At 38.5% G+C, this 16,275-nt stretch overlaps 1 protein-coding gene across 12 annotated transcripts in view; it reads left to right on the forward strand.

The window, feature by feature from the left end:
• Nucleotides 1–16,275, forward strand: part of LOC136825629 (uncharacterized) — a 690,903-nt gene that overhangs the window by 622,556 nt on the left and 52,072 nt on the right. The gene's annotated exons all lie outside the window — the stretch shown is intronic.

Raw genomic sequence — 16,275 nt, forward strand, 5'->3', positions numbered from 1 at the left:
TAACGAGAACAGACGTAAATCTTCAGTGGGGCGGTTCTGTTCTTTATACGCTTTTTGCGAGAGAGGGTTTACTTGTATGTTTAATTTATTCTCATTGTTATTGTTTTTGCCTTTTTGTTATATTTTTCTGTCAGGTCTCCAAGCCATTGCATTTATATTTACTCATACTTACGGATTAAGTGAAGGATTAAGTAACCTCTCGTAATAGCTGCCCAAAAATAACTTGACTCAACAAACTCGTTGCGACCTTGTGGAGCAAAGCATATTTTTTAAGCTCTTTGTGGGGTTCCAGTCAAAAAAGTAGTTGCGGTAGGTCAGCTAGTAAGGACTCGAAGTGTTTTTTTTGAAAACCTTATTAAGCAACCCTACCACTTTGGTATGGTCTCCTGTTCTGCTGACGTTTATGTTTCCGAGTCCCTTCTCTTACAAAAAAAAAAAAAAAGTCACTAAAAATAGGTCATTAAATAATGATACACTGCAATGTTAATTATCCTATTTATTTTGGTAAGAGGAGTCAGAGTTTCCCTGTTGTTTTTTGCCTTAAATATATTTTATATCTTATTTTGTATTTTATTTTTCGTATTATTTTCCTACACATCGCCTCCCTAATAACCCACGCTTTTCTTGGTAACGATATCAAGATGATAATACATTGTTAGAAAGTTGTCCTTCCCTTGAGGTGCCAGCTTCCAAAGTGAAGGACGTGGTGGAGATACGAGTTCTTCTTAAGCCCTCACAATCCAAGTCTGGCGACAGGATTGTTTTCTTCAGATCAAGCCGGATTGTACCAGCACTGATTCTTGTTCGGCTTGTACGTCTTGATTCTCGCAGTAAACATTAATCTTATTTGTAGTTCGGAACATTTGATTCGCCGCGGTGAAGCATCATTTATGTATTTTGCAAAAGAGAGAAAGTGTCAGTTCAGTCACAGGCTAACTAGGGCAAGTAGGCATCGTATCATCGCGTTAATAATCATCACATTACATTCGATCTGAATTGGCGTGCTGTATTTTGTAACTGTGTACTTGAAAATAAAACGGTTGAGTTACTCTTTGGAAAGAGGGGGTATGTAACTTTTCTAATGTAGGGTGAGACATTTGTTGTGATACTGGCTGATGTTTCTTAAATAAAGGTATACAAAAATATACAAAATGGCAGTATTTATGAAACGCTTGCTTGTTCCAAGGACGACGGCGACTGACTCGTGGTAGAGGTATGAGGATTTCTGGTAAGATACCTTTCTTTCAGAGGATTACTTTTTAGTTAGGATTAGCATACTGTCGTGAAGAGGGGTATGATAATCTGCAAATCCATTTGAACTCAGTTGTAAACAACTTACTCTGAGTATTTGATCCACACGCATTTTGAAATTCAATTTGTTTGTAATATATATGTATATGTGTGTGTGTGTGTGTGTGTGTGTGTGTGTGTGTGTGTGTGTGTGTGTGGTATATGGCTGTGTTGCTGTTATATGTGTGTACCATGTAAATATATGGGTGAACACTAACGGGAATGTTGACTTCTGTCTTCAAGCTTCGAGGTTGTAGGATAAAGCTTCGGGTATTTAAAAATAAAGAAGAAAAATCAGTAACTTCCAACGGGTATACACGATGTCAGACAATGGGAGGTCTGTAAACCCAGAGGACAAGAATATACCTAACCCTAATGTCATAAGCTCCGGAGAAAGTGGCTTCCATGGATATTGTGACCTGGAAGCGATTAATTATTCCGGTCTCGGGTACAGAAACGTTTAAATCCCCAACGGACCTCAGTTCTTGGTGTGGCAACTGGCTAATCCTCCAGACATGTTATTTCACGTTACCTTTATTTTTCTTTAGATTCAAAGTTCTGTTTCTTCAAGAGACCTGTATTTATAGTGTGATAATTTGCTCTTCAGATGCAAAAATTTATTAACAAAAAGGGCTACTAATATTCTGGTATATGTTTTTCGATCTGAATGCTTTTATTTTGCATTTCTAACTCGTACGATTTATATCATTTGAGATAAGATTGGCTTTGTAGAATTATTATTTTTAGTTAATAAATTTGATTTCTAGTTATGTAATCATTGGACCCAAATTGTGAATTTTAGGTAAAAGAGAACCAACTTTCACTGCAATTTTACTTAATTTCTGTGTGTTATAGTATTTTAGTTCTACAATCTCATTAATTCATGCATTACTTTTATTTTACCGTAGCTTTCATTTCGATCGGTTCGTCATATAATAATGGGTTGCTGATGTACGAGGGAATATAAAAAAATGTCTCTTGTTTGCCGTTTGTAGTTCAGAAATGCCTGACCAATATCTAAACCAGCACTTAATCAGTATGCAAAGTATCATGTGCTTTAGCACTTAATTATGCAAAGTATGTTTTGCTTATTTTTGTCTTCAATTATTTTTATGAGATTTTTTCTGTCAGTCTAGATTTCGTATTTTACTTTGTGCCCAGAAGATGTGTAACGGAATACACGATGGCGCTTGATTTCTTGGGAATTTTTTTTTTTTGGGGGGGTGGGGGGTGAGTATAAATTGCGTATCTCCTTTCTCTGATAAGATTCTTCACAATCTGATGAGTATTTCAACCATACATTCAATCAGTCAAGGGTGCAGACACTTAAATTTAGACAAATGCAATTAATATATTTCAATTTCCTGTATGAAGGTACCCTGTAAATCTTATGATGAAGATTATATCTTGACGATGAGAGCAAATGCATATCTAAGGTATTCACCGCAAGGCTTTGGGATAAAATATTCTCAAGTAATTTTAATGTTTCGTGCAACGTGAGCATCTTCGTGAGAACTACATGACAGGTCTTTCTGTGACTCTGAAATGGAGGTTGATATAATTCAAAAGAAGTTTGTAGGCGTGGTCTTTCTGTGGACAAAAATTTGAAGGATGACATTCATGATAATCTTCCCAGATTGGTGATACACTCGAGAAAGGGCTTGATGATCATAACGGTGGTGAGTAAGCTAGAACCTGTATTTACAGTAAAAACATTTCGTATGCATCACCCGAAGATCTGGAAGCTTAAGTTATGTGACTCGTGTTATTAGCAGTAATTGAGCTCGAAGCTTAGGCGAAATAATTCATTTTTTATCAGGTGAAGTTGAGCAGTTCCGTAAAGTAATTCGTTTCTGTTAGTTTAGGGTGAACTGTGAGCTCAGGGAAAGCATTTCGTTATTATCTACCGAATGGGAGCTGTAAGCTTATGTAAAGGTACAAGTAATCATTCTGAGTTATTCGCACGCAAACTGCAAGCCTTACTGGTATCATTTGCGCACATCAACGAGAGATGATTTAGAAGCTGTAGTAAAGTTCACGTGTTTCTATCAGTTGAAATAATTATATCTGTAGATTTACCAGCCACGATAAAATGGTCCCGCTCCAAAAAAAATTGAAAGCAAAACAAAAGAAAATCCAGGTGGGATGATATGTTGTATATCCATGATTACACCTGAAGTCGGATCACATCTGACAGTTGCAATGTGGAGAGTTTAGGAAATGCCGGTTTCATAGACCCTTTGTTACCTGCCCATACGCCCTGTGGGTCATGTCATTCCACTCCTAGCAGTTCTGGTAATACTAGGTCGTTATTCGGTTGGTTTGATGGAATGCTATAATAGGTAGCAACTCTCTCTCTCTCTCTCTCTCTCTCTCTCTCTCTCTCTCTCTCTCTCTCTCTCTCTATATATATATATATATATATATATATATATATATATATATATATATATATATATATATATATATATATATATATATATTGTGAATTTCTGCCTTGTTTAAGCTAACAGTTCAGTATTTTCTTGAGACGGCACATATGAGAAACAAAGAATATGAGTAAACAGTTATATTTCCACCAATATACACCAAGACAATAGTTTATGTATATTTGTCGAAACGTATAGGCTTATTAAAAAAAAAAATTATATTGATACAAAATATTAGCGTTCTCTCAGTTCCAGCTTCTGATGGTAACTCTACTCTCTCTCTCTCTCTCTCTCTCTCTCTCTCTCTCTCTCTCTCTCTCTCTCTCTCTCTCGTTTCATCATTTGTTTGCCAAGGTGTAGGCTTAATTGAATTGTTATTGACGTTTCGTGTCTGGGCATAGGCAGTCGAGGAGTAGTTGACGTGCAGTGTAGTATGTATACATTAAGAGGTAAGTATGATTTGCGTTCCGCGAAGCCTGACAAATAAGGGACTATAATCCTTGTATAGAGGGGTCCCTGAAGGGTCACTGGCCTTCGTGCCCACCTTTGTCTATCCCTGGCAGGAGTTAGAATGGCAAAAATTCTCTCTCTCTCTCTCTCTCTCTCTCTCTCTCTCTCTCTCTCTCTCTCTCTCTCTCTCTCTCTCTCTCTCTCTCTCTCTCTCTCAGACACAGACACAAGAATTGTACCTAACCAAAGATCTATTTAGCATTTAAAGCAGTTGTCTTCCCAGCTTACCGTCGCGGACGTCGGCAAGATTAAAACCGATAGATATGTGGATTTGCATTCAGGATCAGTTATTCCTGAAGAGGACCCAAAATGTACCTCAAGGAATTTATAATATTGCGTAACGCTTGTATGTAAAATGACCCCATTGCATGGCCGGCAACTTGTTTGTTTATGCAACTTTAACTGTATTATGGCATTGAGATCAAGTTCATCGACCCCCGACGTTCCGGTATTTCAGTCGATGTTTAATTTCTTCTGAAGGGAGTCAGTGTTTATGGTTGGCCTTCAAGGTTCCACCAGTGTTTACTGTGTGATTTTGAAATGGAGGTGGGGTGAGTTTCGGTGGGAATTACTAATGACAAAAAGCTAATATAGAGCATCGTCATCCACAAGAATCCTATGGGTAGTTTTAGCCAGTAGAGTACAACAGTAATGAATTATCATGCTGAGGTTTCCAGTCACAGTGGAAGATGGTACTTAGGATTCACTACTCAACATAAATTAACTGTTCGAAATCCACGATGGGTGTTGCTGGTCATAGGGCGTGCTTTGGTATTTGTCCCTCAGTTTTGTCTGATTTCTATCTGTTCATTCACGTCAGTATATCCGGGACAGCAAGAGCGAAAATTTGAAAGTGTGGCCCTGTTGCCTTTTTGAGATTTGGAATGCGCGGAATGGTTTTGGCGAGTGTGTTTTGTTTCGGAGTTATTTACTAGGCGAGCAGAAATTACCCGGTAAGAAAGGGAGGGTTTTTTTTTTATCGGAACTGTGACGTTACAAATATTGGAAGGGAATGTGTTTTCATCCATGAGAGAGAGAGAGAGAGAGAGAGAGAGAGAGAGAGAGAGAGAGAGAGAGAGAGAGAGAGAGAGAGATTTAATTTTCCAGTGGGAATGTTCGCAGTTTCCGTGAAGGAGAAAGAGAGAGAGAGTTAGCAAGGCCGTGCAAAAAAAACCCCTTTCTTACAAGCCACATTTAGGGATAAAATTCCTCATGGGTGTGCATTGTCGCGTCTCTTACTTCTTGCTGCGTGACCTTATTATGCATGTGGTTCAGCTCTCTCTCTCTCTCTCTCTCTCTCTCTCTCTCTCTCTGTTGGGGATGTTCAGATGTTCAAGGGGAGGGGTTGCATTTTAGGTGGTTGCCAATAGGATGGTCTGAATTTCTCATAATAAGAGATCATAAAACCTCATGTTTTGAGGACCTCTGTTAATGCGATGTTTAAGAAAAATATTATTGTTTTTTCTTTCATGTCATTGTAAGATATTTTGCCTAGAGCATATTTAGCCTACCCTTATTTTCTTTCATGTTTGAAATGCAATTCACTTTGTGTTTCGTTTGTCCACAATACATAGCGGCTTTAAAGGGGTGAGGGTTGTATGATTCTATGGCGCTGTGACAGCGGAGGGCGAGTACCCCTCGGACAATAATGGCATATTTATGTTAATAGAAGAAGACGCACCTTGGCCTGACAACCTTTATGGCATATTGCCAGCTCCGTTCTCCACACTTCGGTTATTGAGGTAACGAATCCAATGTTTTCCATATGAAATTACAGATGTATCACTTTTGAAGATGTACTGGCTTTTACAGTCATTTTCCATTCATCTCAAGTTCTCCGTTGAATCCGCTCTCTGAGTCACAACTTACGCATTGCGTTATAACTCCAAATTATAGAGTGCCCGGACGTCCGGTTGAACTTAAATGACCTGTGCAGCTTGAAGCAGAAAAGAGATGAGACGAGACTACATATGACTGGCTTTGGGCTTTGGGTATGCGTTCCAAAGCCCGGACGTAACCGATTCGGGGTGCGTAGAGTAGTTCTGGGAAGGTGATGACGTCACGACGTTCATCCTGCCGAGTGCCTGGAGCCGCCTCGTTTCTCTCTCTCTCTTTCTCCCACTTTTTTGGTTGATTATAGCCTCTTGGCCTTCCGTTCCATCCAGTCCTCCTCCTCCTCCTCCTCCTCCTCCTCCGTCCCTCCCCCTTGTGCTTCGATGAGTAAGCCCTTGTCGTAAACGTTTCTTAGAAGAATGTGTTACTTTGAAAACTTTTGGAAGTTTGCAGAGGGAGCCATTACATATTAACTGTTGAGTTGACGCTTGGCTGCTTAGTTCTTATAAGGTGGTTGTCTTTCCCGGTCGTGTCAGTCGTCAGTAGAATAGCTTTTTATCTTATTGTAAGTAAGTAACTGTTTCGTGTCCAGTGTTTTTGCAGTTTAGTGGGTCATAGTTCACTTTGTTTTCCAGTTGATCTCTTGTATTTGGTTTTAGACTTCAATATTAACGGTGAAGTGCAGACCTCAAGTTAACTGTTCAGACAGAACCGGTGCAGAAAAAGCAATGAAGATATAAGAATTCGATAAGGCTTATTTCTGTTTTGTTTAAAAATTTCACCCTTATACCTCTCAGTTGCAAATGAGCAGTGACAAGATTATTAACAGCGGGAAATTGTTATGGGATAAAAAAACGTTAAACGTCAAGTAAAATGAAATTGTGATACGTGTCGAAGGCTGTAAAACCTTTTAATTAATAATTCTATATAACAGGAGATCAGCGCCTGCCCTATGAGCCTTCAGAGGCCCAGGAGGACTTTGACCTTGGTGCATATCATTTTATGTGATGGAATTATTAATGTACTGTGTACAATCATATTCTGTGCATATTTTTGCCTTATTCGTGTATTAGCCCTAGTAAATGCATAAATTGTTGCGCTGGCAACTCAGCGATGTAAGAACCAAAAAATACTGAGAGCCTCTCTCACATAAGAGGGGAATTCCACCCAAAAGCTTATAAGTGACTCTTAAGTTATTCAGACAATACGAAAGGAAGCGGGAATGACTTTCGGAAATAAAGGATGTCGAATCGACCTTGAAGTATACTGATCTGCATTTTATCTCTTTTTCTCTCCTAGATTTCTTGAGTTCATTACATATATATTATACCAAGATTTAATGATAATACCTAATCGCTGTGTTTGGACAGTGAAATACAACGACGTGTAGGCCTCACATCCTGAAGAGCTTCGCACTTTGTCTTATCAGAATTGCTACCGGGAACGACTGAGATATTTTTGCAGTCGTTTTCGTCCATTTTGTATATTAGAATGTCCTGAGTTCCTCTTTCATTTTATTATTATTATCATTATTACTATTCATCTACCTTATGTCATAAGAAAGTGAGTCAGAAATTGCACAGAAGTCATAAGAACTGGCAGACTCATAGAGATACCGGGAAACATCTGCTCTCTTTTTCGTGTCGAGAAAACTTCTTGGGAAAAAAACTCGAATTCTTTTGTGTGATCCAAAAATGAAAAACGACATTAGCAGAACTTCCTCGTGAACCCCTTACAGGTTTTTCATCACAGTCGCAATCACGTCTCCTTATCGCTGATAGCATGTGGATGCGTTGCAATCAATTTAAGCGACGACTCGGCCCAGCCCAGATTTCCCACTGATGCGTGGGGAAGATCAGGGCGAAATGCCACAAGGATTCGAGCTGATGGAGGACAGTACAGTACTGCGTTTGCCTTACAGCACGATGAGCTTCGCCGGGAAGTATGCTTACCAGACATGATGTTTTGTGTACAGTATGTCTGTCTACTCTTTTGTGTGTTGGAGGGGGCGGGGTTCGAATTAGGTGTGAGTTAGATTAAGGAGGTAGCTAGCCTTCCCTTCCTTCTGCACTGCGAGCTTGATCACCGGAGGGTGACTCCGTACCTGTCAGAATGACAGGTGGTTTGTGCACGTTATATGCTCCTTTGCGTATTTCCCAATTGCATTGTGTCACCCCGCCCTCAAGAAGGAAAATGAGGAGGACAAGAGGAGAAGGAGGTAGGAACTCCCAGCGATCATTTTTATTTTAAAATCCGGGAAATGATTAGGGAAATCAACTCGAGCTTAATGGCTTTCCTGCAATTGCTTGAGGTCCTGTTTCCTTTAACTTTGGCTTCGAAGTTTCATGTTCGTATTCTTGTGTTATATTATTCTATTCCATTCATTAATTATTTTTTCCTACTATCCTTCCTTGCAATGTGTTTTATACCTCGTAGGAAATTCATTGTCGTTTACCGTAATTGAATGGCTATAAAGCGTCAGGCCTTGGTCTCAACTCCTCTTGTTTTTAAGACTTAATGGCAAGTAGTCACGAGGGAATGTAGACTTTTTTTTCTCTTTCTTTTTTGCACATTCACGCGTGCGTGCACATTTGCACATACAATGTACGTAAGTACGTGTATGAGCACGTTATATAATTACTTTTTTTCTGTCTAGCAATGCCATATGGGATATTCCCTTTCAGCTTCTCACAATTACGGACATGAACCGTTCGTGAATTTTTAAAGTATTTTTCTGTCGTTATCGAAATGGCATTCATAATTAAATTAGCTGTCTTCTGATATATACACTATAAGGAAATATTTTGTATATTTTACATTTCATGTTTCCCCAACGTGAAATTTGTTTCCTTATTTTGTTGATATATATATATATATATATATATATATATATATATATATATATATATATATATATATATATATATATATATATATATATATATTCGTTTGTTGTATATGAAATTCGTCAATCTGCTTTCTGATGTAAACATTGAACCGTCGGCTTGAAGCTTAAATCCACTACATTTTGGGAAATTGGTCATTATGTTTCATTGTCAGAAGCTCTTTAATCCTCTGTCAGATCAATAAGAGGTTAGTAGTTTGTGAAATTGGTGAATCTTTTATAATGATAAACTGGATAAAACCTCCACTACTTAGAAACTGGTCATATCGTTGAATAATGGGCAATAACAATTTGTTGTTTCATCGGATGTGGTTGCAAATTATTAAATCATTCATGAATGAAAGAAATTAAAATATTGTTTAGAGAATGATTAATTGAGAAAAAAAATAAGCAACAGAGAGATGGCAGTCACAAATAAAAGTATTTAGGGTAACGATAAATTTGTTAATCCGTCTTATAATTAGACATCCGTTAATTCTATGTAACGTCATCACTGGTGCATCATACGGGAACGAGAGGGCTCGTTAGAGGGTAGCAGTTCGTTCCCACATTATCGTGGTAATTACTTTCGCAAAAGACGACCCTGCGAACATCATTACGAGAAGAAGAATTCCGGATTCTATTGCCTCTCGTTTATTTGTTTGTTTGTTTTTGACTCTTGGTTATTTCGCGTCCTTCGTTTGGTGGCCTTGACGCCTCCTACTGCCTTTTTTATTGCAATTTTTTTTATTGCAATTATTTGGTGTTATTTTCACATATGATTCACGTGTTTTTTTCATTACTGAAGTTTTTTTTTATTTAGAAAGGTCATCTTACGTAATATGGAACTTAGCATGCACACTAATAGTGTTGATTTATCGTAAGACAAGTTCGTTCGCTTATCTCTTGGGGAGCTTGATTATCTGATTCGATTAAGATTTATCTCGTGAGTGTGATAGTCATTTATCTGTGGTTTTGGTGGAAATTCCTTTTTCGAGTTTCTTGACAGTATTATCCTGCTGGAATTTCCATAATGTTTTAACACCCTAGATATATCGTTGGTGTCCTCATTTTTCTTTACGTTTGTTATATGCATTTTCCGTAATTTATAACGACGATGTTTCATCTTTTGTTCCGACTGAGACATTTTGTCTTCGTGATATATTCCGTTGTTTTTGTCGTGAAAGTTTATCAGTGTATAACAAGCCCTTGACTGACGCTGCTGACCTAACCTGTTTCTTGTGCTGATTGGAAATAGTTGCATTGATGCCAATCTGAGCCAGAATGGTTGTGTGTGCCTCAGTCGATTTTGTTTGTACTTGTCATAAATCGTAATCAGGGTGGCTTTTAGGATCATTAAAAGAACCATTATTGTCTATATGTTGAGAAATTGAAAGTGAAAGAAAGCAGAGATAGAAACAAGGTGGGCTCAGTGTACTGCCCTGTGTTCTTATTTGAGACCAATATTTTATTAGTTTGTAGATTTTTCAGCTTTGCCGTTCGGGGTTTCTGCCCAGTAATTTGGTTTTTCGCTTTTTCTAAGTATATATTTCATATATGTTTCCCAAAGTTAATCATTATTGATTTTTTTTTTTTTTTTTTTTTTTTTTTTTTTTAGCGCCGACAATTTTCACATATGTTTCCTAAGGTTCATTAGTAATGATTTTATTTTTTATTTTGAAAAGTTATGATAAATACTCTGAAACTTGGGATGCATATGACTGCCAAGATTTAATTTAGTTTTTATTAAAGTATTCAGTTTTGATGTTCTTTTTGTAATTAGGCTCCAGGTATGCAGAATTTTACCGTAAATTTTTTTTTTTAGATCGTACCCTAATGCAGAAGGGTATGCGATCACTGGGTGTGGTTCATTGAACCAATTTCCGATACCGGAATAGTGCCACCTGCTGCGTTTGGCACCGTCACCAATGTCAGTTATGGGATGGGGTCCCGGGGGTGGGGGGGTACAGTAGGTACGTGAGATGGCATCGAGATACAATTGGCCCAATTAGGTGTTTTTTTTCCATTCGATTTTCGATGTTTTCCAATGAGTGTCTAGTGATTATTGCTATTATTTTGTACACGTTGGCAAATTTGCAAGGGAGTGACTCTTCGTAAGTTTAAGTTGGCCTTTCCCAATTGGTGTTCCAAGCAGCATGGCGTGACTAGTATTACTCTCGGCAATTCGAAGGCGAAAACTGATTATTTTTCGAAAGCGAAGATTTTTCTCGTCGTGTCAATTGAGCTTGAGATGCGTGCTCCTTGTGGAAGATAATCATTCTCTTCATTATTGTTTTTTCCTTCTATATTATTGATATCTATACTTGCTATATGTATACACACATATATATATTGGTAGCGGTGTAATTGGCAAAGGCATTCCATTACAACTTTCTATTTTCTAGAGAGCACTTTCATCTCTAGTTGTTCATTTCAGACTGGGATGACGTCAACACTTATTTGGAGTTTGGCGATCGATAATGTCATTTAAAGACAGAGAAAGATGTCAGTCCGCTCATGCATTGTCAGGGTCCGATAAGAGAAAGTTTGGTCTCTCTTTGCCGTGAATTATTATCACCTCTGTACTTTCTGTCATTTTCATTTCATTACCGATTTGTGATTTGTTATTCGTCCCGGTGACCACGCGTGTAGTTCTCTCTGGGAACTATTTCTCGTCTCTCTACGACACTGCTTATTGAACCCTTTTCTTTAAATTACAAGCAGCACGAAAGAAGGGGAAGCTTCGGTATTGGAGTAAGAGATTTAAACGATATCTCATTTGTGTTAATAGCTCAGAATGTTAAGTTTTATTTTACAGTTTACAGTTATTTAAATTGAAAACGATTCGTGCATTTTGATAATCCTTTGTTTGGCATAAACTGCACAGCTGGATCAAAACGTAATGTGATTTGAGCGAGTATGACCTGTGACCTGTTTTTTTTTTGCTCATTCAGAGAGCGGCCGTAACACTCGCTTGCAGGTCCACAAACTGACTCGGAATATCGAGCCGCAACGCCAAAGGATTTATTAATTTCTTCACGGGGATTTTATATTGACGAACTGAACTTTATGTTGCTGACAACACAAGTTTGAAACTTGAGATCACTCTACGAAACTTGAAATATATTCATAACACAGCATTTGTACTTAGAAATGGCATTTTATGCCTTTTGATTTCATTATATGAACTGTATTTACAATTTGCTGTTAAAAGTTTGGACTTGAAATCCTTTTATTATGTATAATCTTTATTCCGTCACAAGGGAAAGAGCAATCAAGTGGGGAAAATATAAAATTGTCCCCAATGCACGATCGTATGAACGCATCGTGCCTCATTTGTTTGGTCACATAATTTCATTTTTAATTCGTATTTAAACCAGTTTCTTTGTGTAATTGGATTTTGCAATGGAATGGCTGCTCGATGCGCGAGCTGACCGGGCGATGCAGTAACTGACCTTAAACTCAAAAACCTTTTTAATTTTTAGGTCGTTGAACCCCTTCGGAGGGTCAGAGATGATAACTAGATAGCCCCATCTCGTGATCCCAAGGTATAGGTTTATTCCGTGAATGTGGCAGCCATTGCGCTGACCTACAACTCTTTTACCTTTAACTTCATGAACATCAGGTAATGGAATATGTTTGTGAGCCTAGTGTCTTACTAGTGGGGATGGGGTTTGGGGGGAAGGGGGGAATAGTATCGGAAAGTCATGACCTGAACTCACGGTAGTTCACTCGACCAAAAGGGCTTATCAATCTCTCCTCCACGTCGATTTCAAGAAAAAATTATGATGTGGCATACTTTTCGATTAAAGATTTTTTTTTTTTTTAGTTTCTTACCGTGTTCTTTCGCCTTGGTATTGGTGTTTCATACTGTTTTCATTTTTGCGTGATGTTAGGACGATTGCGTTTAATACCAGTCCGCAGCTGAACTGTTTTCTGTTGGGCATTCGCTCTTACCTAACGTACTCTTGGACTGGGTCCGGGGGTGGGTAGTAGATTCGTCTTGGGGAGGTTGGGCAAACTTGAAGTCGCTTAGAAGTGAATTCTTGTTGGGAGAAGGACGCCCACTTCGATTTCAGACTGGAAGAATCAGTCTTTTACAAGCGAAACTCGCTGCATTAGCTTGGTCCCTTCTGCAAGATGCTGATTTGATAAAAAAAAAAAGAGGTAACTCGTAAACCTCTGATGAAACTTTTGCACAATATATTTTGATAATTTTGTAGTTTTTTTTATAATTGATGCATGTAAATCTGATACTGTTTCACTTCGTGTAGCAAACGTCTGCGAAAGAAAGCGTTACACGCACAAGAACTGCTTTTTCGACCAAAACTGTGGATGCCGAATATTTAGACCCGCCGACATTGACGGAGCTTTTGGCAAGGACGAAGGAATGGAACACCGGGACAGGGGTCATGAATTGGGGTCACGCTTCGTGGAAGGGAAGTAGTTCATGAGGTCCCTTCTTGCCCAAGAAGTCGTGCTTCGGCTGCTCGTTTTTTGAGTTTGAGCACGAGGTTGACATTTGAACTTGAAGGTTGAAAGATAATCTGTTATCGTTTAAGAAGTTGTTTTTGCTAATTATAAATATTCCTTTCAATTTAGTAATCAGGCGATGGATTTGCGGTGCGTGAGCTTACGTGGTCAACTTTTGCGGAATGGACGTTGATTTTATTGTTGGCAAGTGACTTCTTCGCCCAAAAACTCTTTCTTAATCTTGGTCTCTTTTTGGAGGCCATATTGGAGGCCCTCATATGGTTCGCCAGGCGAGCACATTTTGTTTGCCAGTGACCTTTCATATTTTTCTTGACTGGCTTGCAGTTACTCTGTGTTATAACTTTCGAATAGAAATTCTTTTGATTTTAATGTTAAAACTTTCTCGCTCTTTCTCACCCAGTTTATGTACTGGTCTCATTTCGGACCCTAATTTATTCTACTGAAACCCAGTTACATCCTAATTAAAAATACCTGACGCATGCCAGAAATGCCCTCCGTGTTTAAAAGTATGTGAGCAAAAAGAAGTCATGGTCATTTAGCATTTTAGTTGCTCCTAAGAAATATATTTCTTGTAACGAGGAATGATTCTTGACCAGCATTTAGTTCTCTTCTTTTGTTAGTTAAGTCTGTCAATTATCTTCAACCTCTGAGTTTACTCGTCCTTTTTTTTTGTGGGAACGTCATTGCATTCGTGCTGAAAAGAATAGGGTAGAAAATTCTCTCTCTCTCTCTCTCTCTCTCTCTCTCTCTCTCTCTCTCTCTTTGCAAAAGCAAATTTCTGTCATTTGAAAACGTTCAGGTAATACTGTAATAGGTGTTTCAAAGCAGAGAGAATTAATGAGCTTAATCGAAATTTTCGGTATTTAAAGTAATATATCAGATGTGATCACTGATTCATTTATATTTTGCTTTATATTTGCATGCGTATTATTATTACAATTTTGATCGTGTTTGATTTATGTTCGCATAGTTGAGTATATATTAACAGTTGATTTACATTTACCAGTTGATTTTACACAAAAAAATGAAGTAGGCTGGTTGGAATAAAAGTGAAAACATCAATAAAATATATGGTTTTAAATATTTTTTTCCTTACACGTCTCCTCCCGATGCCAGTTTGCACTAATCCTCAGTTTGCACTTGATGCCTCCTTTAGAATCGCTCTCGTCAGAACGATTCTCTAAAGGTCTGACAGTGCTATATACGTGTCATGAGGCTGGCCTTATTTGGCAAGTGTGTTAAAGTCGCGGATGATTCAGTCTTGACTCGGGGAGACACGGCAAAATGGAACTCCGTGAATCAGTCGTGACTAAGTCGGGTGAAGTTTTATCTCCTTCCGATGCCGCACAATTTCCTCTTGAAACTTTAATCGTTCGGTGATGTTACTGATTATGATTGAGTTTCGTATTTCGTTGGTGATTGTTCTAACTCTTAAAGATTAATGTGTCATTGATTTTTTTTGGGCAATGTTTCATGTATTGTGTATTTTTATTTATTTATTTTTTTTTTGTCATTTGCAAAGTGATCGCAGCTAAGCCCTAGATATTATATTCAGTAAAATTTGCTGAGCCTTACGTTAAACGTTTGGCAATTGATTTAAACATCGCGTTTGTTTTCACGCGTAGAGAAATGTATATTACTTGTAAAGCAATATTACAAAACCATCTGGGAGATCGCCCCCCATCTGGAAGCTTTGCCACCTGGAACGGTCGCTTGATCGGTGGGGATGCAAAGGACATCGGGGTTGGTCAAGGGCGTGACACCTCCCAGTCTCCAGGTGGTGAAATTTTGAGGAAACTTATCACAAGGGGCGACTGGAATGACAGCTGAGAGAAAAATGGCTGTTCCAGGAACGATTTCGGGAAGTGAATTCGGTTATGCGGATGATGGTGACTCATGAATGTGCTGTATTGGTTAAGCTGCACTGAAGAGAAAGTCTGCGAGTCTCAACATAACGCGACCAACTGCCTTTTCCTCCGTAACCGGAAGGAAGGACCTTCGTGGGCCTGAGAAAGGGGTGGTGGCCCTTGATATCAAGGAAATAAAGGACCCTCTTTCCGTTGTGTCCGTTGGGAAGACCCCCCCGGATTGTGGAAAGGCCGCAGACAGTGTACAAGACTGAGTCTGGCCAGTGACAAAGCCAGTCCTAGAAAAGTGTTGTTGATCATTCATCGGGGATGAGGCCAGGATGTTGATGTAATGGCTTTAGAATGAGATTCGTCAACACAGGAGTAATTGCAGGAAGCGCTCTTGCGCGCGGTGTGTCGGTGCTGCGCAATTCGAAGCTTAATTTTCCATCGTTTGTTCCTTTCATGCACGTTTATTAAAATTTAGATTAGTGTTCATGTTTTACTTACCGATCAAGAATCGAACATATGCGAAATACATATAATGTTTGTTTAATGCTTTTCTCCGTTACATCATCATGAGCTTACCTTTAGTTAATAGAACACTAACATTCTTGAGGTTGACGCTTGCAATCAACAGAGCAGTTTTAACAGTTTAACTTAAGGTTGAATCAACTGACCATGAAGGATTTTGTTTCTTTCCTCCTACATGCGCTTGGGGTAGTTTGTTGTAATCTAGAGAAAAGTTATTCCTGCATCGCATATTTTGAAAGAAAAATCTTTACTAAGGCAACTGTAACCGCGCAAGCAAATAATAAAATGTCATCCGACTTGTTAGTTTTCTGCGGAGGTAAATTCGTTTTGAATTTGAAATTACCTATGTTTATAATGTTTGCGTGCCAAGAGCGAGTTGAAATTCGTCGTACGAACAGCTGTTTTCCTTTGAGTGTTGATCGTCATTGATTCCTTAGAATCGACTGCTGCGAAG

Source organism: Macrobrachium rosenbergii, chromosome 39, assembly GCF_040412425.1.
Source record: "Macrobrachium rosenbergii isolate ZJJX-2024 chromosome 39, ASM4041242v1, whole genome shotgun sequence".
NCBI classification, from domain to species: Eukaryota; Metazoa; Arthropoda; class Malacostraca; order Decapoda; family Palaemonidae; genus Macrobrachium; species Macrobrachium rosenbergii.